At 44.6% G+C, this 25,653-nt stretch overlaps 1 long non-coding RNA gene across 4 annotated transcripts; it reads right to left on the bottom strand.

Moving 5' to 3' along the window:
* Positions 1–619: 619 nt before the first annotated feature.
* Positions 620–25,564, bottom strand: LOC128928976 (uncharacterized). Of its 4 annotated transcripts, none has more exons than XR_013523368.1 (6): positions 25,439–25,564; positions 22,735–24,219; positions 21,575–21,696; positions 9,702–14,104; positions 5,415–7,645; positions 620–2,193 (listed from the first exon to the last, which is right to left on the bottom strand). It is a non-coding gene; the product is annotated as an uncharacterized LOC128928976 (long non-coding RNA). The 4 variants fall into 4 exon arrangements; XR_008474743.2 differs by having other exon boundaries at positions 21,575–23,476; positions 23,623–24,219; XR_008474742.2 differs by having other exon boundaries at positions 21,575–24,219.
* Positions 25,565–25,653: the final 89 nt, after the last annotated feature.

The raw sequence follows: 25,653 nt of genomic DNA, 5'->3' as shown, positions 1-25,653 counted from the left end.
TTACTCAACAGGCTAATTCTGTTCACTTAGTTCTATTTTGGATCTTTTTCCTTTTCTATATATATAGAGGAATCCACATTCTTAGTAGATTTACTTAACTACTCATGGGCATATGAGTTGTTTTTGATGTTTTGCAGTTATAAACATCCATCTCTGCATACTTGTGCTAGTATTTCCATAGATTATATCCAAAGAATGGACATTTATGGGCCGAAGGGTATGCCCATTAAAAAATTTGAAAGCTGGCTGGGCATGGTGGCTCATGCTTGTAATCCCAGCACTTTGGGAGGCCGAGGCAGGGGGACTGCTTAGGACCAGGAGTTTGAGAGCAGCCTGGGAAATACAGAAAGATCCCTGTCTGTACAAAAGATTTAAAAAAAAATTAGCCGGGTCTAGTGGCACATGCTTGTAATGCCAGCTATTCGGGAGGCTGGGGTGGGAGGATCACTTGAGCCTCAGAGGTAGAGGCTGCAGTAAGCCATGATCATGCCACTGCACACCAGCCTGGGTGACAGGGCAAGATGCTGTCCGCCTCAAAAATATCTAAATAATAAAAAAATTGAAAACTAATATGAAATTACCCTCCCAGCAGTAGTGCGAATTTTTCTCATACACTCTTTGCTAGAATTCCTCTTTGGCATCTGCAGATGCTCCAAATGCCAGAATCACAAAATATTGGAAAGAAAAAGCCTTAGAGATCATCTATTCCAGTTCTTTCATTTTATGGACCAGGAATATCAAGCCCATGCTGAACATCTGCACAGCATGTTCATGGCACAGCTGGGACCGAAGCAGCTCTCCAGGTTATTGCCTTCTGTCCAGTGTGGCAGGGGAGCCTGGCCGAGTCTTTCCGAGACATCCTCTGGAAGGTCATTCCTCCTCCTGCTCAGCAGTCCGCCCCTGGCTCCCCCTTTATCACCATCAGCCCAGCACCGGCCAGATCAGCAGGCCTTTCAATGGAGCATCACACTGTGCCTCGGTGAGCAAGGAGCACGGAGCCAAGGGAATCTTTCCTTGACATCTGTATCCAAAATTGAATTCAGTCTAGTCAAATGCTCACTACACTTTCAAAGTGTCCCTTTCCTATCTTCCTTCTGCTCAGCACAACCAAGTCATAGACCCAGGAAGAAGGGAGGGGAAAAAAAGGTATCCTGTTGCATGCAGAAATAAATTTCACGGGTCAGTCATTTAAGGTAGGCTGACTCAGAAACATTGTGCCTTTAATAGGAGACACTTTGGGAGGACAGAGGCAGAAGGCCCGTCTGGGGCCACTCTCAAGCTGGTAGGGCTGGTGAGATCCTGGAGGACTGTCATATGCCGTAAGATAGGCTTCTCCTGAGAGTTCCCTAGTACTTTACCAAGTCTGTGAACACAGGTGCCTCAATGGAATCCTTGCAGGGTAGGCTGAGTAGGGAGGTTGTGGGGCTTTCCTGGTGGTTAGAGACCATCTCTCTTGACTCCATCTGCAGATGTTTCCCTTTTCCCCATCAGTCCCTGGACCCATGCTATTTCCTGCAGAACCGTAATGAGCCTGGGTTCTCTATTCTCCATCTGCTTCCTGCACCCCCAGCCCAATCTCATTACAGGCATTAAAAAAACCAAACCAAACCAAACCAAATAGACAAAAACCAGTAACAATCCCATTTGCTTATGTTACACATTCATTTATTAAAAAAAATCAATTCAGACATATTAATTATATTTATAGTTCTTCCTCTCGTTTTACTTCCCCTCATTCTGCCCAATTACAAGCTCTTTTTCTTTTTCCTTTCTTTTTTTTTGAGATGGCCTTGTTGCCCAGGCTGGAGTGCAATGGTGCGATCTCAGCTCTCTGCAACCTCCACCTCCTAGGTTCAAGCGATTCTCCTGCCTCAGCCTCCCAAATAGCTGGCATTACAGGAATATGCCACCACACTCAGCTGACTGAATTTTTGGTAGAGACAGGGTTTCACCATGTTGGCCAGGCTGCTCTCGAACTCCTGACCTTGTGATCCACCTGCCTCCCCCTCCCAAAGTGCTGGGATGACAGGTGTGAGCCACCGCACCCGGCCTATAAGGCCTTTACTGGCACCCAGAGGCCAAAATCCAGTTAGAAGAAAAATCTTTTTTGCTACATGTTTCCAGATGCTTCATGCTCCTATACCTGGGGCCTCCTTTGGGTCCTGGTTTTTACATTTCTGATGTTTCTTTATTCTGGAAAGAAAGAAAAGAGTTATCACAATAGGAAAAGGTAATAGCAGAGGGGAGAGCAGCAGAGAAACAAACTAAGAATTTCGTTTATGCTGCATTAACATATCATTATAAACTATCATTATAAGGCTTCTGACTATGTCATCCTTGGTACATCCTCAAACCCTAGATGCAATTCATCAACAGGCCTTGTTGGTTTTTACTTCTGCGGTATTTCTCAAGTCTATCTACCTCTTTCTATTTCAACCATCATCACCCTAATTCAGTATTCCCCCATTGGGTCCTGTCAACTTGCCCCTCTAGTGTGTTTTCCACACTGTAGACTGACTGAACAAAAAAAGGACTTTTGGCTGGCCGCAGTGGCTCATGCCTGTAATTCCAGCACTTCGGGAGTCTGAGGCTGGCAGATCACCTGAGGTCAGGAGTTCAAGACCATCTTGGCCAAAATGGTGAAACCCCATCTCTTCTAAAAAAAAAATACAAAAATTAGGCAGGCATGTGGTGGGTGGCTGTAATCCCAGCTTCTAGGGAGGCTGAGGCAGGAGAATTGCCTGAACCTTGGAGGCAGAGTTACAGTGAGCCAAGATCACACCACTGCACTCCAGCCTGGGTAACAGAGCGAGACTTCGTCTCAAAAAGAAAGAAAGAAAGAAAAAAGGACTTTTAAGCCTCATGCTAAATGCTGTAGGAAATAATAGTAACAATCATCATCACCATTGTTAAAATTTCTGAGTGCTTACTGTGTGCCAGGTGCCAATTAATGCTCTCATGTCCAATTCATTTAATCCTTACAGTAACGCTAGATGAGCATTATTATTTCTATTCTGATTTTAGAGGTGAACACATGGAAGCACAGATATGTATTTAATTTGCCCAAGGACACACAGCAGTGTAAGCAGTTACTTTAGGAACCCAGTTAGAAGAAAAATCTGTAAGAGTTATAAAAGAAATATTCCAGGTATTAATGTGTGTATATATGGCAGTGCTGGAGGGGTCACAAGCAAGTATCCATTGTTGTACAGACCCCGCAGGGTGGCAGGTGAGTTGCTTTCTCACCAGTCGGTTGGAAGTAGGTGTCTGGACTGCTGGGTTGTGAACAATTGCGAGGCTGCATCTGGGGCCAGTGGGAAACTGTGAGGGATTAAGAGGGAGGTCTGTCTAGGGCTGGGTCCTGGCTGGAGTGGGATGTGTACTTGTTTTCTATTGCTAGTGCCACCAATTACCATATGTTTTGTGACTTAAAAGAACACAAATTTATTATATTACAGTTATGGAGATGCAAAGTCCAAAATGGGTCTCATTAGGCTAAAACTGAGGTGTTGGCAGCTCTGCGTCTCCTTCTGAAAGCTCTCCAGAAGAATCCCTTCCCTGCCCTTTCCAGCTCCCTAAGCCTGCTTGCCTTGCTGAATTCCTGGCCCCTTCCAACAATGGCACCACTCTCACTCTGATTCTGTCCTCACCCCTCTGTCTCTGATCCTTTTGCCTCCGTCTTCTACTTTTTTTTTTGAGACAGAGTCTCGCTATGTTGCTGAGACTCGAGTGCAGTGGTATGATCTCGGCTCAGTGCAACCTCCGCCTGCTGAGTTCAACCAATTCTCCTGCCTCAACCTCCCGAGTAGCTGGGACTGCAGGGACACATCACCATGCCCAGCTAATTTTTTTGTATTTTTAGTAGAGATGGGGTTTCACCATGCTGGCCAGGCTGATCTCGAACTCCTGACCTTGTAATCCACCTGCCTTCCCCTCCCAAAGTGCTGGGATTACAGGTGTGAAACATCGCACCCAGCCCTCCTCTTCCACTTTTATAAGTAATCTTGCGGTCAGTGCGATGGCTCACATTTGAAATTGCAGCACTTTGAGAGGCTGAGGCAGGTGGATGGCTTGAGCCCAGGAGTTTGAGACCAGCCTGGGCAACAGCAAAAACCCATCTCTACAAAATACAAAAACTAAGCCTAGCGCAGTGGTTCAAGCCTGTAATCCCAGCACTTTGGGTGGTTGAGGCAGGCTGATCATCTGAGGTTAAGAGTTCAAGACCAGCCTAGCCAACATGGTGAAACCCCATCTCTACTTAAAATACAAAATTAGCCAAGAGTGGTGGCGCATACCTATAATTCCAGCTACTTGGGAGGCTGAGGCATGAGAATCGGTTGAACCTGGGAGGCGGAGATTGTGATGAGCCAAGATCGCACCACTGTACTCCAGCCTGGGTGACAGAGCAAGACTGCATCTTAAAAACAAAAACAAACAAACAAAAAAACTAACTGGGGATGGTGGGGCTCACTTGCAGTCCCAGCTTTCCAGCTACTCAGGAGGCTGAGGTGGGAGGATCACCTGAGCCTGAGGACTCAGGAGGCTGAGGTGGTGGCTACAGTGGGCCATGATCGCCACCACTGCACTCCAGCCTGGGCCACAGAGTGAGACGCCGTCTCAAAAACCAAAAAATAAATAAAATAACTCTTGTGATTGCATTGGACTCACTCAGGGAATCCAGGATAATCTCCCCATCTCAAAGCCCATGCCATATTCATATCTGCAATGTACCTTTCACCATGTAAACTAGCATATTCCTAGGTTCCAGGAATTATGGCATGGACCTGTTGGCAGGAGGCATTATTCTGCCTACCCCAGGGGATGATGGCATCGGGTGGTGCGAGTGCTCCCCTGGAACCAGGCTCTGTCTAGCCCTGAGAGCACTGGGACTCCAGTCTTATTTACTTTGGTATGTTTCATGTATGCCATAGTAGATATGCAAATCTTTGATAAATGAATAAAGGAAAGAACTGACAAAACAAACACACAGAGTAACAGATATCTGTCTTAGAAATGTAAGAACCACTTTTAACATGAAAATTTGTTGAGGATCTTTTTTTAAATTTTAATGGGGGTCCCATAGTTTGGGAAATGCCAAAATTAATGGTGGTAACTGATATATATATATATATGCGTATATATGTGTGTGTATATATATATATATATGCGTATATATGTATATATATACGGTTTTTTTTTTTAAAGACAAGTCTCACTCTGTCACCCAGGCTAGAGTGCAGTGGCATGATTTTGGCTCACTGCAACCTCCGCCTCCTGAGTTCGAGTTATTCTTCTGCGTCAGCCTCCCAAGTAGCTAGGATTACAGGCACGTGCCACCACACCTGGGTGATTTTTGTATTTTTAGTAGAGACAGAGTTTCACCATGTTAGCCAGGCTGGTCTCGAACTCCTCACCTCAGGTGGTCCACCTGCTTCAGCCTCTCAAAGTGCTGGGATTACAGGCATGAGCCTCTGTGCCTGGCCACTGGGATTAATATTAAGCAGATCTCAGTGCTGAATGAACTTCTGCATTTGTCAGTCTTTTCTTGATATCATTGTCTTCTAACTGCTCCGGGGGCAGAAGTCTGCTAAAGGAGAAGTATATAGAATCCATTCACTTCTACAGAAGATGCTGGGAAGGAGGGGTGAGTTACTAGCCCAGGAACAAGCTCGGTTTCCCATGGGGAGAACACATCTCTTTTCCTGGCTGCAGCAGTAGAGTTATGCCTGGAACCACACCACTCAGCTCCAGATAAAGTCAAGTCTTCCAGGAGCTCCCACTCTGCTCAGAATTTAGTTCAAGGTATCTTAACATGATTTATAAGGCTCCACCTACTCTCTTTTCTGCCTCTCCAGCCTCCTCCCACACACGACTCAATCCTGTCACACTGGCCTCCTCATCAACACCCACGGCAAACCACCTTCCTGCCTCAGGGCCTTTGAACATGTGATTCCCTAATGCTGGAATATTCCTGCTACCATCTTTTGCCCAGTTAATTCCTACTTATCCTTGAGGCTTGGCCTAAAATCTCATCCTGAAAGGTATTTTCTTTAAGCCTCAAATCTAAATCAGCACCTACTTCCTCACCCAGGTCATAAAAAAAAATGGCATAGTGTCAGGAACTTGGGATGTGGACTCACACTGACTTTGTATGCTAACTCCACCATTCCAGAGCTGTGTGACCTTGGGTGAGACAAGTAAACCTCCACGTCTCCGCTGTCCGTGTATTCATCTGTCTAAAATGGGGCTAATAGTAGTATCTTCTGCAGAGAATTGTTAGAGGATTCAATGAGATCATGCATATAGAAAGTTTGGCAGAGTGCTGCTATTTTCCTTTACAGCACTGATCAAAATTGCAATTAAAATAATTATTCTTTTCTTGTGGGATGGAGTTTCGCTCTTGTCACCCAGGCTGGAGTGCAATGGCGCATTCGTGGCTTACTGCAACCTCCACCTCCTGGGTTCAAGCAATTCTCCTGCCTCAGCCTCCCAAGTAGCTGGGATTACAGGCATGCACCACCACCGGACCCAGCTAATTTTTGTATTTTGGGTACAGACAGGGTTTCACTATGTTGGCCAGGCTGGTCTCAGACTCTATTACTTGTTTCATATCTGTTTTCCTACATATAGTAAACCCTACAGGGACAACACAGTGTCCCTCCTGTCCTCCACTGTATCTGCAGTGCCTAGCATGTCACCTGTCATATTGTAGGCCCCCAATCATACATCTTGAATGGCTGAATGAATGGATGGATGTAAATATTACCTGGGCTGGGTCCCATGAAAAAATGCCCCCTTTGTCAGGAAATAATCAATATTATTAAAGAATATTGTGTGGAAATTTTTGATTGTCAGAGTCTGAGCTTATTAAAATCAGACCTTGTCAGGCACAACACTCACTGTCTCTCTCTTTCTGGGGCCTGTTCTCATGCAGGGCCTTGTGATGCTCATTGCCAGGCAGATTTATGAAACATCTCGACAGGGCTTACATTCCATATGTTACAATTTACACATTCCTGCTGGGGTCAAGGTGGGGAATGGCATGCGTGCTAATAGCTGTGTTTCTCACATGAACTTTCACATAAACCCTCTTTCCAGCTCGTTTTACTGATACGTTATAATATACTTTTGTAAACGATTTTTTTCAAGGTCATAAATGAACGCTTCCTAATTTCCATTTTTCAGAGGATTACAAGTCTAGAAAGGGCAACTAGAGGTTTCTGAGCCCGGCTCCTTTCACTGGCAGCAACTTTATCTGAACCATCTTCAAAGATCTCCAAGGAGACAAAGGAGAACGTTTCTCAGTGGAATCCCACAACCTCCCTCTGGTTCTTCCTTCCTTACGTCTCAGAAATACTACTGTATGTGTCGATCATGCATATAAGAATGTTTCAAGTCCAAGAAAAAGTGCTCTTTTATAGAAAACATCCGACAAAACTGCTGAAACACAATGGCCACTGTTGAGCCAGTTCGCATGTGGCTGGACACCTCCCCTTGAGTTTTTGCTTCTTGGCAAGGAGGCCGACGGACGTCAGTCTTCTTTTGCCTTAATTCTCCTTCTGACCTGAATTGTCAGTCACACTCTATCTTTGTTCCGTTTGTCAAAACGCCATTGTTCTCTCTCTTCCCTGTGGTAGTTTCTTTTCTATTGTTAAAAAAAAAAAATAGGTCAGGTACAGTGGTTCACACCTATAATCCCAGCACTTTGGGAAGTCGAGGGGGGCGGATTACCTGAGGTTGGGAGTTCGAGACAAGCCTGACCAACATGGAGAAATCCCGTAAAATACAAAAATTAGCCAGGTGTGGTGGCACGTGCCTGTAATCCCAGCTACTTGGGAGGCTGAGGCAAGAGAATCACTTGAGCCTGGGAGGTGGAAGTTGCAGTGAGCTAAGATTGCACCATTGCACTCTAGCCTGGGCAACAAGAGTGAAAATCCATCTCAAATTAATTAATTAAAAAAATCAGAACTGCTGTGGGTTGATGGAAGCAGCTCTTACTGCCTGTGCAGTTTGGCATGTGGCCCCAAGTCAGTCTCATCTTCAGTGTTCACAGACTGTGGAAATCATCTCCTGCCAAACAACTTGGCCTCCATGAGGAGCCACAGCTCACAAAAGAGTTTCCATCACCAATTGTTTTGTGTCTGGGCTATGACTTACTGAATGGTGGGTTCCTATAACAGGGCACATTCTCTTCCCAGCTTATTTACATAAAATAGTAAGCTCAGTAAGAAAAAAGCACATGATTTTTATCAGAAAAATGTCTAGTAGGTCTGCTGTTTGAAGGGTCTGTTGTTCTAGAGACGCGCGTTGTTTAGTGCTAACCTGGGCCCGTGTTCGGGAACCCCAGTAGCAATTTCATGTGAGAATAGGATAACTAAGACATTTTATTTTAGATGCTGAGGAGAAAATTAACTCTGGATGCTGCTGCAATCATGAATTGTTTTCTTCCCATCGGTAACATTATTTGCCCAAAGAATGCCTTTTACAACAGAATTTGCAATTCAAGACCTATATTAGGTTGTGTTCTAAAAGCTGCCTAAAGGGAAAAGTGGTTTCTTCAAAAACCAATAAGTAATATCTTTTTCTGTCCTTGTAAATTATCATTCTAAAATGTGTTGGGATCATTTGCTAAATAGATGGATTATTATTATTTTTTTTGAAATGGAGTCTTGCTCTGTCGCCCAGGTTAGAGTGCAGTGGTGTGATCTTGGCTCACTGCAACCTCCGCCTCCTGGATTCAAGCAATTCTCCTGCCTCAGCCTCCCTAATAGCTCGACTAATTTTTGTATTTTTTGGTAAAGATGGGATTTCATCATCTTGCCCAGGCTGGTCTCGAACTCCTGACCTCATGATCCACTCGCCTCGACCTCCCAAACTGTTGGGATTACAGGCATGAGCCACTGTGCCTGGCCAGATTACTTCTTTTTTAACAAGGATTATTGGGAACTGAATTGGGCAGTTCAGTGAACTCATGAAGAGAAGATCCTATCAACTTCTAGAGAGAAAATGCTAGTTGCACATACTGGTTCAAGACTCATAATGGATTTGGATTTCTCAAAAGCAATGCTAGAAGTTAGCAGCAAAGAGCAATGTCTGCAAAGTCTGAGAAAAAATTATGTTCAATGTATAATCATATAAACAGCTAAATATCAGTCAAGAAAAGGCTGGAATAAAGTTATTTTCAGATATACAATGCTCCCTCAATGCATCCCTGCCTTTTTTCATCCTATTCTTGGCCCTGGAGGCTAACCTGTATGCATTGCACCAGCAGGCTTCTTAGCCTTTCTCTTCTAGTAGGGTTTGGCCAATGGGAAATAGTGGCAGAGCCTGGAGGGAGAAATAAGAATGAGTTCAGGCTATGTGTACCTTGGCTCCTTCCCTGCCAAGTCAGCTCAAGTTGACCACGTTCCTTTCAGCAGTTCGGCCTTTCTCTAGAGCAGGCTTCTCCACTCTTTCCAGCAACTTCAACTCCTCTGTCTGGGTTCCAGAACCCCTTTCTCCTCTTCCCTCCTCTCTCAGCCACAGGGATGATAACAGACTCCTTGCAGTGTCTAGAGCCAGGGAACTTCACTACCCCTCACTGGTTTCCCTTAACCCTGCCCACACCTTTTAAAATAGACCCATCATTACAACCTGGCCAATGTGGTAAAACCCCATCTCTACTTAAAATATAAAAATTATCTGGGCATGGTGGTGTATACCTGTAGTCACAGCTACTTGGGAGGCTGAGGCAGGAGAACTGCTTGAACCTGGGAGGCGGAGGTTGCGCCACCTCACTCTAGCCTGAGCGACAGAATGAGACTGTCTAAAAACAAAAACAAAACAACAGACTGTTCATTAAGTGTTCTTTGATTGCCCCATTTAAAAGTGTTTCCACAGGACCTTGACTAGCACTGGTACCTGGATGATTTACTCACTCCTCTCAGACGCTGTAACAGTGAACATCAAAGGCTTTAGAATCCCTTCAACCTGAGCTCTGCCTTTTCTTTTTTTTTGAGATTTAGTCTTGTTCTGTCACCAGGCTGGAGTATCAGTGGCATGATCCTGGCTCGCTACAAACTCTGCCTCTTGGGTTTAAGCGATTCTCCTGCCTCAGCCTCCCAAGTAGCTGGAACCCCAGGCACGCGCTACCACATCCAGCTAATTTTTGTATTTTTAGTGGAGACAGGGTTTCATCATGTTGGCCAGGATGGTCTCAATCTCCTGACCTTGTGATCCACCTGCCTCGGCTTCTTAAAGTACTGGGATTCTAAGTGTGAGCCATTGGGCCTGGCCAGCTCTGCCATTTTCTAGCTGTGGGACTCTGGACAAATGACAAGCTCTCCATGTCTCATTTATAAAATTAGGATTTTAAAATGACTTTTCACCCAGGATTGTTGTGAGGATCAAATGAAATAATCTAAGAAAAATGTAACATGGTGCCAGTCAGTTAAGGACCATCTATGAAAGGTGGTCCTTGATCCTTAGTAACCTTCTGCTATTGCTAGCCTGCAATGGCTGACTGCCACACAAAGAGGCCAAATAGCCCAAATGAAGCCCCAAAACCTCATTTATGTATCCTGAAGGGGTGCAGAAGAAAGCTGGACCAAGTGGGAAGCTGCCTGCTTTTAACCCTCGAAGGGTATCCTGGGTGAGGAACGCTGCTCTTGTTTTTTTGGGTTAAACTCTGACAGGCAGGGTGGGACATCCTCTGGCTCTGGCTCCAAGTTCCACCCACAGTCCTTATTAGTTCATGACCCTGGCGCTTGTTGCCAGAGATAAAGGAGTAACTGGAACCAAGGCACATTTCTTAGAAGGGATGTGATCCCAAATGCCTGACTGCGTAGCCCTGGCTCTCTTCCTGAGGTTCTCAAACTGGCAGATCTGTTTCAGCTTTCAGCATCTGAGTCCCTGCCTGGGGTATCTAACACCCCTCTCTTCCTAACTGTAAGAGAAACCCAGAAAATCAACCCTAATGGAGTTCTGTCTTTTAACAAATGTGGAAGGTGCCAATTTGCCCCCGTGAAGTCATTTTCCTTTTTTCTTTGTAATATTCCATTAGCTCAGTCCTTCAGGATTGCTTGTGAGATGGAAGGTGGGGAAGGGAGAGGTGAGAGTGAGAAGGACCAGCTCAGTAAATGGGAGGTCACTGTGAAAGGGAAGAGCAGAGACAGGATTCATGTTAAGAGCACAGAAAGGATGAAGACTTCAGCAACACACAGTCTGGCTCCCTTAATTCAATACTACTTATGAGCTCTGGGTTTTATAAATGCAGGAACCTCTACATTTTCTTCCCCCTGTGACCATCAGAAATAGCCTAGCTCTGAGATCTTCTGAGAGCTACCATGTTAAAACCCCAAGTGGATGTTTCAGTAGAGCTGGCTCTTGCTTTATTGAAATACAACATTGGTGTGCTCATGCATTCCACCCCTGCTCTACTCAACCCTGGCAGATGAAAATTCAAGTTTGGAGAGGAAGGATACTGAAGAAGAAAAACACCACCTTGGGATTCCTGGAAATAGCAACTTCTTTCTGTAACTCCCCCACAGAGCACAGGCACTGCTGTTCACTATATTTAACAACAGCAACAACAACAAATCAATTTCAGAGACACAGCACAACTATTGTACTAAGAAGGTAGCTAGAATTTGATACAAACAAGTAGGTGGATCGGACTTCAGCTGACATTATATGGTGAAAACAGATTCTGCGGCAATGCAATTTAATTGTACTTGGGCCTGTGGACATTGGCATGATTGGACCACACAGCAGGTTTGACTCAGAGCATAAGCTATCCCAAGCACAGGTGCCAAAGGGGTTCCCCAATTCTTTACATCCACCTCACTTCCTTCTGGGATTCTGGCGCTGTGTCCTCCAAACTGAAGACTGCTGCTCTGGCTACACCGCATTTTAGATGGCTAACCGAGGGAAACCTGAACCTCCCAGCATCCATTTCCGCATCTAAGAAATGAACAACCTCTAACTGAAATATGGCTGCTGTGAGAAGTGCTGGGAATGTACAAGAGAGTCTAGGCACTCAATTAGTGATGGCTAATAACAATAACTATTATTGTGGAAAAAAAGAGAAGGAGGAGGAGGGAAGGAGGAGGAAAAGAGGAGGACAGTGAATTTTAATTACATGAAGAAGTCACCCCCTAGAGCCATCTGGGTAGTATAAGAGTGATTTTATAGGATGCTTTAAAAAAAATCTTAACGTTCTCTTAAATGAGCTTGCTAATTTTCTTGATAGGATTATTTCTTTGTTTCTAAACTTCTGCATTTTATTCCATTTTAATTATACATTATTTTAGTTCTGACATCAAAAAGTGCATCATCTGTTTTTATCTTTTTCAGCCTCATCCACATCCTTGGTTACTGTTGCTCAGTAATCCTGGGGTCACCCAAAGTATTTTTGTTCTAGAGACCTTTTAAAGGAAGCCAAGGCAGTGGTTTAGAAAATTTGTTTATAGACAGAAATACATCAAAACAACCAAGGGAGTGATTCCTCTCTGGGATAATTATTTTTAATGCCTTACTGGACACGTTTGAAATGCTTTTCAGGTCTTTTGGAAGTCAAATTAGGAGAAATTCTTTTTTGTTTGATTTTTACATCTTGGAACTTGATCTTTCGTTTATGTCTGTGTGTTTGCACATCTTGTAATACTCACTCCCCCTCACCCCCCGCCGATGCTGTCAGCATTTCATCAGCATCCAATAGGCAAATAATACAGGGTGAAGAAGATTCACAATTTCTTTGTGGCTCTCTGGTTATCTTCCTTTGACTCTGCTACTAAATGCAGCTCTAAAACACTTGTGCTTTTGGGTTTGATCAACCAGTCCCTTCAATTCAGTTCCAAACCAGAAGAGCTCCCCCTTCGGGTATCCTTGTTGCTAAACCTCTATGAGACATCATTGACTTAATTTAGGCAAAAAGATGCTGTTAGTACTTCAGGTATCTTTATATGTCAGGTCCTCCTCCATGAAGTATGAGGATGCTTTCCTAATTTTCACAATATAGTGATGAGCTAAGTATTTACATACTCACCAGGGGCCCTCTTTGTAAAACTTAATTAAGTGGCCTTCAGTCTCCCTGAATAACCTAGGGAGGAACTGGAGAGAATTCTTGGATATGGTAAAAGCGAGCGTTGTTACAAGGATACTTCCTGTATCCTTGCACATCCTGGCTCAGTGATGATTAAGTCCTGAAGCACAGCCAGACGGTAAGCAAGTTGAGGGCCAGGTTTGTGCATCCCGGTTTAGTTGCTGGGCTTGTAAAAGGTACTCAGTAAGTGCAAATCAATGAATGCTGCTCCAGAAAGACAGATTTTATTTCCTGGCCTTGGGCAAAGCTCTGCCACTAACTAGGTGCATGATCTCTGGCAGATCCTATCAATGTCTTATCTGAAAAATGAGGGGTAGGACTAGACACTTGTAAAGTCTCTTGCAGTTGTAACCTGCTGCAAACTGCTGATTCAGCCTGGTGAGAAATCATCCTCTGTATTCTGCCCCCACTTAGTGATAGCCGGGAAGGTACCAGGCTGAGTTAGGACAAGAGAATGGTGACATTTAGATTCCTCTCACCCCAAATAATTACTTAAAATATGTACAACATCGCTTTAAAAATGAAGAAGGGAGCTGACTCAAATATTCTCATCTTTTGAAAATAGCTCTGTTGATGGGATTCAGCAGGGGAACTGTAGTCTCTGGTGCTCTCTAGGCATGTGACCCACCTGAAATGAGCAGGTGACCTTTTATTTTTTTGAGACAGCATCCTGCTCTGTTGCCCAGGCTGGAATGCAGTGGCATGATCTTGGCTCACTGCAACCTCCGACTCTTGGGTTCAAGCATTTCTCCTGCTTCAGCCTACTGAGTAGTTAGGACTACAGTCCCATGACACTATGTCCAGCTAAATTTTTTTTGTATTTTTAGTAGAGATGCGGTTTCACCAGGTTAGCCAGGATGGTCTCAATCTCCTGACCTCGTGATCTGCTCGCCTTGGCCTCCCAAAGTGTTACGATTACAGGCACTGCGCCTGGCCGACTTTCTTTTATTTTTAAAATCTGGTTTCCAAACACAAAGATGATCAAGAAGCTGCTCTGGCATTGTACACCCATCTCAGATCCATCTGTAATAGACATATGAGAACAAAGTTCAGAGACTCCAGTTGCCTTTAAGGAAACAGGGCAGACTTGACCTAACAGATGTTCATGTTTATCCAATAATAATAATGATACACTGTGTTTATTTGGAACATGACTAAATTGTTCATGCAGCTTCAAGGTCCCAGTGCAAAATCCTGGATTCAGACGCTGTGGATTTATCACACCCACCGGAGGATACTGGCTTCACTAACCTCTGAATGGATTACCGTCTTCCATTAGAGTGGGCTCATCCTTTCCAAAAGATAACATCTTGCTTCTCTGGCCTGAATTTCCCTTGACTTCTTTCAAAACACAATTTGCGAAAACAATGTGTGAGAACACGTGACAATGGGAAGTGCTCAGCGGGAATACTGCAATAAATATGTCAGATATATAAACTAGCTGATGATATTTATTTGGTTCTTAAGAAACTTTCTTAAGAAAGTTTGGGATATAATAAATTAGAATACTTTTTCAACATCTCAGATTTCTCCAGTAACGCATATATGCTGGCAGATCTTAGTGAATCATGCTAATTTATTTGTAAATCATCAAAGGGAAGCATAAAATATATGTCTCCAGACAAGTGAATGGACTGGGAAGCCAAATTGGGCAACAGCAGTATTTTCCTATGCCAGATATAAACATGTCGACATGGTGACGAGGGTTCTGTCCCACTCCTGGCTGAACTTTGAAGGGTGAGATGGCTAATATCGAGGGACCCGGCTTTGTAGTCCGTTCTCACAAAGCATTCCATGAGTCAAGAGAAGGACAATCTACAGCATGACACAGAGAACTAGGTCAGAATAGTATTTCTTAATGGAGATTCCTATGATGTATTCATTACAGCAGTGGTTCAGAATTTTCTGTGCCTTGATAGGTTGTATTTTTAAACAGGCACCCATTTTTAAATTTAATGTGATATAAAACTGAGTTCCAAGGAATCCCTATTATGTAAGTGGTAAAAAATGATGTGGAGGAGAGGAAGCAAAATATGCACATATCCATGTATTATACACTATTAGTATTTCAAAGACCATCTCTGGGAACATAAAAGTTTATGCTGCCCTTGATTTGCGTGGTTTTAAAAAATACCAGCAATATTTAGGGATCTTGGACCATAACATCAGAACAGAAACTCTTTGCCCTGAATTTGCGTGTGCTCTCTGGCTTTCTTTCTTAATGCTCTACATGGATTCTTCCTCCTTTCTGGTTAAATGAGTTTATCCACAATTTCCTTTGTGAATTGCATTTCCACATGACTTGCCTCTTCTTATGTTTTTCTCCTTGACATTTGTTGAGCTTGGGGAGAGACATCCGCCAGCTCCACTGGGTGGGATGGAGGAATCTAGCCCAACATCCTCTTTAGTTTTTTTTCTTTTCTTTTGACTCCAGCTAAAAACGATGTCAGCATTCCTTCTTCTAACAGTACCCTATGGCAGGGTTTCTTAGTCTCAGCACTACTGATATTTTAGCCTGGATAATTCTTTATTCTGGGGGTCTGTCCTGTACATTACAGAACGTTTCGCAGCATCCCTGGCCTCTACTCACTAGATGCCAGGATTGTGCATCTAATGAGTGCCTTCTTTTTTTTTTAACTAGGGCTGAAGTATATAGTGGCATGATGTTGGCTCACTGCAACCTCTGCCTCCTGGGCTCAAGCGATTCTCCTGCCTCAGCCTCCCGAGTAGCTGGGATTACAGACGCCCACCACTACACCCAGCAATTTTTTGTATTTTTAGTAGAGACAGGGTTTTACCATGTTGGTCAGGCTGGTCTTGAACTCCTGACCTCATGATTTGCCTGCCTCGGCCTCCCAAAGTGTTTGGGATTACAGGCGCTAGCCACCGTGCCTGGCCTAATGAGTGCCTTCTTACTGCAAGTAGTGACAGCGTCTCTAGATATTGCGAGATATCTTTTGGGGAGCAAATCAACTCAACTGAGAACAACCACTGCCCTAGAGCTCTCACCAAATCGTTGGCAGATTCTGGAGAACAGTGGTAAAGTCCTTTGCAGTGTTTTGATTCTGGTTCTAGTTAATTGATGATTAATGGATAAAAGATGCTTTTTAAAAAATTACCAATAGAGATATTCTAAAAATTAACAAATCAGGTTAATGTGAATCAGGTCAGATCTCCCAGAAAACTACAAAAAGGTACAATATTATTGTCTCTCCTCTTAAGAGTTTACAGAACCACAATTTTAATGCTGTGGACATAGGGTTGAAATAAACTATCAGAGAATGTCACTGTATCTTTTGAAACATTATTGCTGAAGTCACTAACCATTGTCTGATAACTCTTATAGAAAGGCAGTGCCTGTAATCCCAGCACTTTGGGAGGCCGAGGCGGGTGAATCACGAGGTCAAGAGATCGAGACCATCCTGGTCAACATGGTGAAACCCTGTCTCTACTAAAAATTCAAAAAATTAGCTGGGCATGGTGGCATGTGCCTGTAATCCCAGCTACTCAGGAGGCTGAGGCAGGAGAATTGCCTGAACCCAGGAGGCAGAGGTTGCGGTGAGCCGAGATCACGCCATTTTACTCCAGCCTTGGTAACAAGAGAGAAACTCCGTGTCAAAAAAAAAAAAAAGAAAGGCAGTAAGGTAAGTTATTAGAGTTTAGTACTAGAAAAAGTTCATCTCTTCTGAAAAACTAGGCTTCTTTCCTTCATTGCACCATGAAAGATATGAAACCAGTGCTATTTTTCCCTTTCCTACTTAGCTGTCAGGAAGTTCAGAATTGTATTATGTTCAATTATAGAAACTATCTGCATCCTTTGATACTAATTCAATCTTTTTTTCTTCTCATTAGCCCCACTTAGCCCATATTTTACCCTTGCTCTAATGGCTTTCTTAAATCTTTTTTTTTTTAATAAAATTTTAAGCAAGTGAAGTCCTTATTTACCATCAAAAGTAGAATACTTTTGGGAGTAAAAGAAGAGTAATTAATAATTAAGCTGGGACAACAGCTTGAGCCGAGACTGTACTGAGCAAAATCAAAATGTGGTGTCACTCTAGATACAAATAATAAATAAAACAGATAACATTTATGCCATTCCCAGCTTGGAGATAATTAAAGATAAACATGTGCCCGACATAGGGAATGAAAGCTAAGTTATGTGCTTCTTATTTATCTTGTGTCACATCTGTTGATTAGAGTTTAATATTTATTATTTCTTGGGAAATTTTGTAATTAGCCTCTATTGGTAGAGGAAAAAATACTGGGCTTTCTAAAATGTACTTAATTTCTACCAAAGCAAGGGGAGGGTCTTTTAGATCTGGAACAGTGATCACAATAGAAGTGTCATTTGTTTGTGATTTATGGAGACTTGGAATAAATGTACTATTGACCAGTGTCAGATTTCTAATGACTAGATCTTGTTTTTCCTAAGCAACTTCTCATAAACTTTTGTCATATTTTGAACAGCAAGCTGATACGGTGTTCCAGATAGTTTACAGAGCTATTAATAAATGCTATGCGGTAACTCCAGGAAGAGAATCGAACTACTTTTTCTCCCCATTGGCTGAAACCAATTTCCTGCTTATTCTGAAAAACACGGGATTACCAATGTCCTCGACATATGCTGGGTATTTTGCAAAGAAACCCATTAAAAATATATGAGATTCAAAATTTTAACCTAAAGGGCTCATAGTCAAAAAGAAAATCATTGCCAATGTCTTGGTTGCAAAGTCTTTCATATGCGAAAGAGTGAGATTTCAGTGTGGTATAGGTGAGTTTAAAAGAAGCTAGAAATTACTTTCTGTGTTTTTTCAGAATCATGCTGTAATTCAAGCTCTTACAGGCTCATCTGTTTTAAGTCATAGCTAATATTGTCTGATTAGAAAAATCGCAAGTTTAATAACTACCAGTTACTGATTTCTTACTACATGCCAGCACCATGTAAGCAATTTACATATGATGTTTTAATTTGTTATGAAAACAATCCTGTAAGGTGGCAGTATCATTAGCCCTGTTTTACAGTTATGAAAATTAAAGCTCAGAGAAAAGTCACTCAAAAGGAAGTCACTCAAAGCCATACAGAAAACAGTAGCAGAGGAGGCTTTAAACCCCAGCCATCTGATCCCAAAGCCCTGCTCTCTGTATTACTGTAAACTGCTACAGTAAAAATCTCTTTGTGTGAAAATTATAAGGCTCAATCCTTGTCCCAAGAAGATGGCCAGAGAACAGGAACAATAACTGTAGCAGTGACACTTACATGGCACATACTCTATGCTAGGTATTGTTTTGAAAGACTAAAGGTACTATGCCCACTTGAAAATGAAGAACCGTGAGAGCAAGCAACATGCCCCAGTGTTCTGAATAGACATACTCCTTTCCCAATGTTCACATGAAAGATGCCATGATGGTCTTCTGCACTGTCCAGCACTTTGTAGTTTTCAAATCACCTATGGATTCTTTATTTCGTTTTATATCATCTCCATTTTACAGATAAAGCTACTGAAAAATTGAGGGCTGAAGCTTTTTCCCCAAGATCATGGTAACTGGCTGAGAAAGGAATTGAGTTCTGGTGTTTTTATACCTATGCCAGAATTCTTTATCCTGGACGAGGCTGCAAACCTGAAATGTGGCTTTAAGGAACAGTGCTATTCTAAGAGTGTCAGGCTCATGTTAACTTACAGGCTTCTGTACTAAAAGAAGGAACCTAAGCTTGATTTTGAGGCAAAAGCCACACATTTCCTGTTTTAGGGTTCTGGAATAGGGAAAAATGATTTAAATTTCCTTCCAGTTGGCAACAACCTCGTTTAAGGTCAGATTCAGCAAACGTTTCTCTTCCTGCTCTTCCCCCGATCCAACAAGAACAAATATTTGCACCTTCTCTGAATTCACACCAATATCAATACTAAGCCTACAACTTATTAATTAATTAGAAGCAAACCATGTACTGAATGCTTCCTAACGTCAGAGAAATTTACATGCCTTACCTTACCTAGTCCTCATGACTTTCTGTTATTTCTTATCTTGAAGAGAAGAAAACTGAGTTTCTCAGGGATTAAGTAGCTTTCAGAGTCACTCAGCTAGTGGTGATGATTTTAAGCCACCTATATAAAGAGCTGCCCTGCCGATTCCATAAAGTCCAGTCTTGTGGGCAGAGATTTATCCAGACCAACCATTCCAAATCTTTCAAATCCTGCACTTCTTCCTAAAAACACATTGAAATGTGGTAGCATGGGCAGAAGGCAAAAAGAAGTGAGGGCTATCTGTTGCTCCTCATCCCCATCTCACCTTTAGTCATTCTCCAATCTTACAGATCTCCTTGTTCTTATATAGCAGTTACTACTATATGAAAATATCTCGGCTGGGCACAGTGGCTCAAGCCTATAATCCCAACACTTTGGGAGGCCGAGGTGGGCAGATCACAAGGTCAGGAGATTGACACCATCCCAGCAAACATGGTGAAACCCTGTCTCTACTAAAAATACAAAAATTAGCTGGGTGTGGTGACATACACCGATAATCCTAGCTACTTGGGAGGCTGAGGCAGGTGAATGGCTTGAATCCCAAGAGGCGGAGATTGCAGTGTGCCAAGATCGTGCCACTGCACTCCAGCCTGGCAACAGAGGGAGACTTTATCTAAAATAGAAAGAGAGAAAGAAAATGTCTCATTTGTTTCCTTGTAAAGTATCAGTCATACCTACTGGAATATTAACTGTGAGAGCAACGTAAGCCTGTCATTACCCTGTGTCCCCACTTGCTGCTACAATGCCTGACAATCTTTGTTGCATGGTGAAGGAATGAATAAATGAATGGCACCAAAAGGATGAGGATATCCCTGCTTTAAAAAAAAGGATGGGGAAGGTGAGCTATTCCCTTTTTCTGGTGGACAATTTGATTTTTTTTTAAAGTCTTGAAAACACTAATTTCCAAAAAAGCATTTCCGATTTGCCAAGATTTATAGAGAGCCATGGTTATGAACTTCATGAGCAATTGCTTCTTAAACATTGTGTCTGATTTTTGTCTTGGTAAACCTCTGCTAGGAATTCTGTCCATTCCCCTTCCTCACACCCAGGTGCTTTCTTCTTCTTCTTCTACCACGACTGAATACACATCCTTCTGCTGACCAGCGGCTGGATATCCTGGTTCCCAGACGAAGGCCCAGGTGGCTCTTCACTACTGGCTAATCCGAATCCATTATCTGTGTGAGGAGCCAGTGCTTCCTCTGGGTGGACTTTTCTGAAGCTAAACTGATCTTTGGGGGGAAATGCATTCTACAGAAAGCAATGCTGTTCTCCCTCTAGTCACCTTTTTTTTCTCTTATTCCTTTGCTCCCAAATATATCCTAATACCTTTCATTAAAAGCATATTATCTAAGAAGACTCCAAACACAAATGGTTGAGATTTTTCCTTTCCACCATACTTTCTGAGCCACCACTACGTTAGTTAACAGGTTGCTCTAAAGAATATCCCCTTCTTGTCTTGCTGCACCGCCCCCCTTGCCCCATATTCCTAACACAATCTTGGATATTTTTACAACATATATTCAGTTTGAAAGATAATACCGATACCCTGTTTTATATGAACATTTATACACCAGGACCCTGGCAAGGGACTGACTTCATTGGGATACTTTATAGCTTAATACATCTGAATGATTTATATCTCGTTTTGTCTAAGCATTTATGCTAATAAATTTAACAGATTCTCCAGTACTGCCTGGTCCCTAGTTTTCTTCAGGGGGTCAAAGTGAGAGGAAAATAAAGCAGCATGTTATTAAAGAAAGAGGGAAGAAATTGGCCAAACTAATTTAGAACACAAAATTATTGCACAAATAAAATCTCTGCTTACAGTTAAGCTAGAATCGCAGTCAAAAAGAAAAGGGGAAAAAAAAGTTCCTAGACACAGGTAGATTTCTGTAATTAAGCCATTTCTCAAAGGGGAAGTAAATGTGACAGAATATTTAGCAAGCTAATTTACTGAGGAATATTTTGTTCCCATATAATTAAATTCAACACTGAGGTAAAACTGACAACTATTAAACTGAGGGCAGTTGGGAGAGGGAAAAGGGATGAGATAAAATCCAGTCTATAAAACATATTCCATTATCTCTTATAGGTTAAAAAACACAAAAGAAATATTTGGAAAGAATTGTCTAAGATGGAAAGATTTTAAGATTGTGTTTGTGTGTGTGTGTGTGTGTGTGTGTGTTTTACAGGTGCAGAATTTTTTTTCTCTCTCTAGTGGTTTTTCTTTTCCCCATTTTTTCCCCCCGTTGTTTGCAAAGTTGAATCTGGGGTCAGGAGTTCTAATTGTAACCTCAGACTGGAATTCCAGATGGTGCGCTCAGGACTGGAAGCAACTCTCAGTTCATCAATTTCATGGGCCTACGTATCTGCTCTGGCCACGGCCTGGCCTCCATCCCCACTGTAGCATTAATGCAGAACAAATTGAGACATATCCTCTATATAATTAGTTCCAGAATTTAAAAAGATTTACGGTATAATAATAGAGGCAGAGCCGCGGAATCCTTTCATTGAGGACTCTCCGGGAGCTCGGGGACCATCTCGCGGTGGCATCGGAACAGACGGGTAACCCTGGCGGCTCCCAGGCACTGCGACCTGGGGGAGAAAGGGACATTTTGCATCGCACTTCGCAGTATCTAATGGTTCCAAGCCCCGGGATAGGGTTAGAGAGGAGAGTTAGAACCGTAAGTGGGGACTAGTTAAAAAAAAAGAGTTAATTTTGAAATGATCAGAAGAAGCTGGGAGTAGCTATCACAAAAGCCCTTCCCTTGTTTTTTTTTTTTTTTTAAATTAAATAATTGACGCTGAAATTTCTACCATCCTAAGCAATTGCCGCGCATCCCGGAGTGGGCAGATTCCGAGGAGCTGGAGTCGGCCGGGAGGAGGGAGGGAGCAGCTGTCTAGCTGACTTGTGCGTGGGGCTCGGCGCAGGCCGCGAGGAGAGGTGCTAGTCGAACGCTAATTTCTCTCCGGCTACAGGCGGCAGCGAGGTCGAGCCACTCTTTATCACAGCCTGCATGCCCCGCGCGTAGGGTGGCTGCCCCCGCCAGTGACCGACCGCAGCGCTTTGGCGTGTTTATTCAATTGTCCGTGGCCGCTGGGTGACTCCCCGAGGGCGGCTGGGGAGTGCGCAGTGGTCCCTGGGGTTGCGGCTGTAGCAGTCCAGCTCCGCTCTCGGTCAGATGAAGTGGACAGCGCAGGGGTGAAAGTAGGGGTTGAGAGATCCTCACTGCCCTCCTCCCACCCAGCCTAGATTTTTTTCATCTTGCAATAATTATGCACTCTTGAGGCCTGGATGCTTGCGCTTTGCCAGTGCACCAACGCCAAATGCTTTTCCAGGCGCTCTCCTCGCCTCTGCGTCCCATTAGCCCTAAAGAGGCAGAGGGGTGGTGGGTAAAACCCCCAACTGGACGTTGAGAGACCTGGGTTTCAGCTGAGCTTTGCTTCCTGTCCTTAAACAGTAGTAGTAACAAAAACTGTAAAGTTGATTGAGTCGAAGGCCAACACTACTCTCCTATCTAATCCTCAGAAAGACTCCATGAGGAGGGAGCTAGTATCCCATTATCTCGTTTGACCAGTAAGGAGACCTAGGCTGAGAGAGACTGCGTCTAGGGTCACACAGCTGTTGGTTACCTGGCAGAGATGAGATTCCATTCTGGGATCACCAATCCCTTGCTCTTTACCGCTGCGCTCCACAGCTTGCCTCTCCTTCGGCTGTCTGGGCCTCAGTTTCCTTCTCTATAAAACGAGGAGTTCAATCTGCAGCTTTCTTTGCCCATAGGTGTTTGAGAATAGGAACCTCTGCCACAGATCTCGGCGGCGCTGACAGGGATAGGAAGGTGGGGGAAAGAAGGGAGCGCCCAGGTCTCACAGCCTTCTTTTCCCTGGGACCTTGGGCGGGCCTCTGGAGCTAAAGGAAGTGCAGGAGAGCGCATACCTTCCGTGGCGGGTGGAAGGTGCGACCTGCCTACCGGCCAGGCTTTGCGTCCTGCTGCTTAGCTCACCGTGCCAAGGCCAGCGCAGCCGCAGCCGGCGCACCCCCCTTGGGTAATCTCAGTTCTCGCAGAGTTACCCATAAGAAAGAAGAGAAGAGAGGCTTGGAGCGCCCTGTGACTGCACGAGTTTGTCAATTTCCCAGCGCTGGTTTAGGGTCGCCTGGGTTTCCGGGACTGTGGATCCTTGGGGGTCTTACGGAGACTTCCTGTCGGATCTTGGGGTCCAGCGACTGCGGCTCCAGAGTTTAGCATTTACTTCTCGGCCCTGCAGGCAGCAGGGAACTCCTCCCACCTCTTCAGTCTGAGAAGTCAAAGTCGGGGCGAAGGGGCGCCCCGGGGTTCGCGCCAGTGCACTTCCCCTCCCCGCCCCCACAGGGATTCTGAGAAAACAAAAGGCAGAGGAAAGAGGAGCCCTAAATTTGCTCTGCTCCCTTTTCCTCCCACTCACCCCTACATCCTCCCTCTCCCCGGGCAAAAACTTATTTTTTGAAAGTATCGGTTAGAGATTTACGGGTCTTTGCTGTACCTGGGTTTCACAAACACAGGCTCACATTCAAGCCAGTCTCCCTCCAGATAACCTCCTTTCCCCCGCTAAAAGTGCCAAGGATGGTAAAAGAAGAAACAATCTCAATCTTTTCGTTGGGAAATGGAAGTCCCTTATAGTGCTTGAGTCCTGGTTAAGAAAAACGACTTGTAAGCAGAAATAATATGCGGGGAGAAGGAAGGGAGAGACAGGGATTTGGGCGTTCGTGGGGCAGCTGGTAGTGAAATTTGTCTCTCGAGGCCTCTCTCCACTCAAAAAACCAAATGCACGAAACCCCTAAAGATTTAGGGATAGAGCGTGTGGGAGGGGATTGGGCAGAGAGCGTAGGGGTCAATGTCCTGGAGAATCTTTCTTAATAATAATTTTTAAAGCTTCTGAGTGGAGATGAAGCAAAGTCAAGCAGCAAAGGTGGCCTGGGGGGCAAGCGGAGGGCTCCCGTTCCGTACCTTTACCCTTCTCCTGCGACTACGGGATGCGCATCCCCAAGAAGTGCGCCCTTCGGGTAAGTCCTGGGGCCACAGGGGTCTGCAGGACCCAGACCCGCAGAATTTAATGGCGACAACGTTTACGCAATGCAAGCTAAAAACCAAAACGTAAAAAATAACTATGTCATTTATTAAAACGCCATCCTTTGTCAAACTGCAACTACTTTGCTTCACCTAAGTTTGGCTGGAAAGCTTGGAGCCCCAGCCCGGGCGAGCCAGGTACAGGAGGCCAGACTGCACCGGTTGCTTCCCTTCCGGTGCGCCCAGCCGTCCCACGCTGTGCGGTTGCTGCTGCCTCCTGGCGCCCCTGGGCATTTACACGCGCCTCTGAAACACTTTCCGCTCAGGGCTCCTGGTACTTCTCATTGCCTAGGGTTTTCCCCCAATAGATCCTGACTCCTTTATAAGATCCGAACACCAAACCAAAACAACCTCCCTCCATCCCGCCCCAAACACCTCTGGGGCGCGGAGGCTGCCAAACAGAGACTAGATGAAGGGCGTATAATTTGGCGAAGATCTTCGAGCTCCCAAAGATTCGAACACTACCTCGGACCCGTGGGCCGATGGAGGCTCTCCCTTCTCCACTCCTTGGTCCCCCTAATTGGCTTCCGCCTCCTGGTCAATCAATCACTGAACAACCAGAATAGTATCCTCGACCAGGGACGCAGGCAGTGCTCGGTGGAGTGGCTCCAGGAGCCACCCTCTCTCAGCCCAACTTCTTATCCAAATCCTCCCCTTCACCACTCCTCCCACAACTGGGCGCCAGGATGCTCTGGCCGGAATATACGAAGGCTTTGGGCGTTTGCCCAAGGGTTTTCTTCCCTCCCAAACTAGCCGCTGTCTTTCCGGCTTAATCGTAGAAGAATGACATATTCCTCACTGGAAAGGGACACTTAAGGGCTACTGACTCCGATTTTAGGTAGGCGGCAACCGCCCTCCGCTGGGCGCAAACCTCAACAGGTAAACAACCACCAGCCGATCGAAACACGCCCGGTTTATAACTGGTACAACTCCCAGCCACCCAACTGGGGCACCTTCGCTTCCAATCCCGACCTCTGGAACCCCAAAGGGCCGTCTCTCTCCGCAGTGACCCCAAGATCATGGCCACCACCCCTACCCGACGGCTCTAAAAGCTAGAGACTCAAGGGTGCAAAGCAAGGGTATCCGCTTCTTTGAGGCCCGAGAGTTCTCTGCGCTTTCCTGAAGTTCCCGCCCTCTTGGAACCTACCTGCTCCTCCCTCCAAACCACTCTTAGATTAACAACCCCATCTCTACTCCCACCGCATTCGACCCTGCCTGGACACTGTGCTTACCTGAGGGGACTCTCCAGTGAGACGAGGCTCCCACACTGGCGAAGGCCCTGAAAGGGAGGTGGGGGGAGGGTTGTGCCACACCGGCCAGCTAAGAACGCGTGTTTGGTTGAAGAGGAGGGTGTCTCCAAGAGGGACTCTCCCTCGGACCCGCCCCCACCCCCGCTGCGAGGACGCCCTCGAGGAGCGGCGCGCGCTGCCGGGCTGAGCTTGGGCTG

Source organism: Callithrix jacchus, chromosome 10 (genome assembly GCF_049354715.1).
Source record: "Callithrix jacchus isolate 240 chromosome 10, calJac240_pri, whole genome shotgun sequence".
In the NCBI taxonomy this organism is placed as follows: Eukaryota; Metazoa; Chordata; class Mammalia; order Primates; family Cebidae; genus Callithrix; species Callithrix jacchus.
This window is presented reverse-complemented; position numbering and strand designations above follow the sequence as displayed.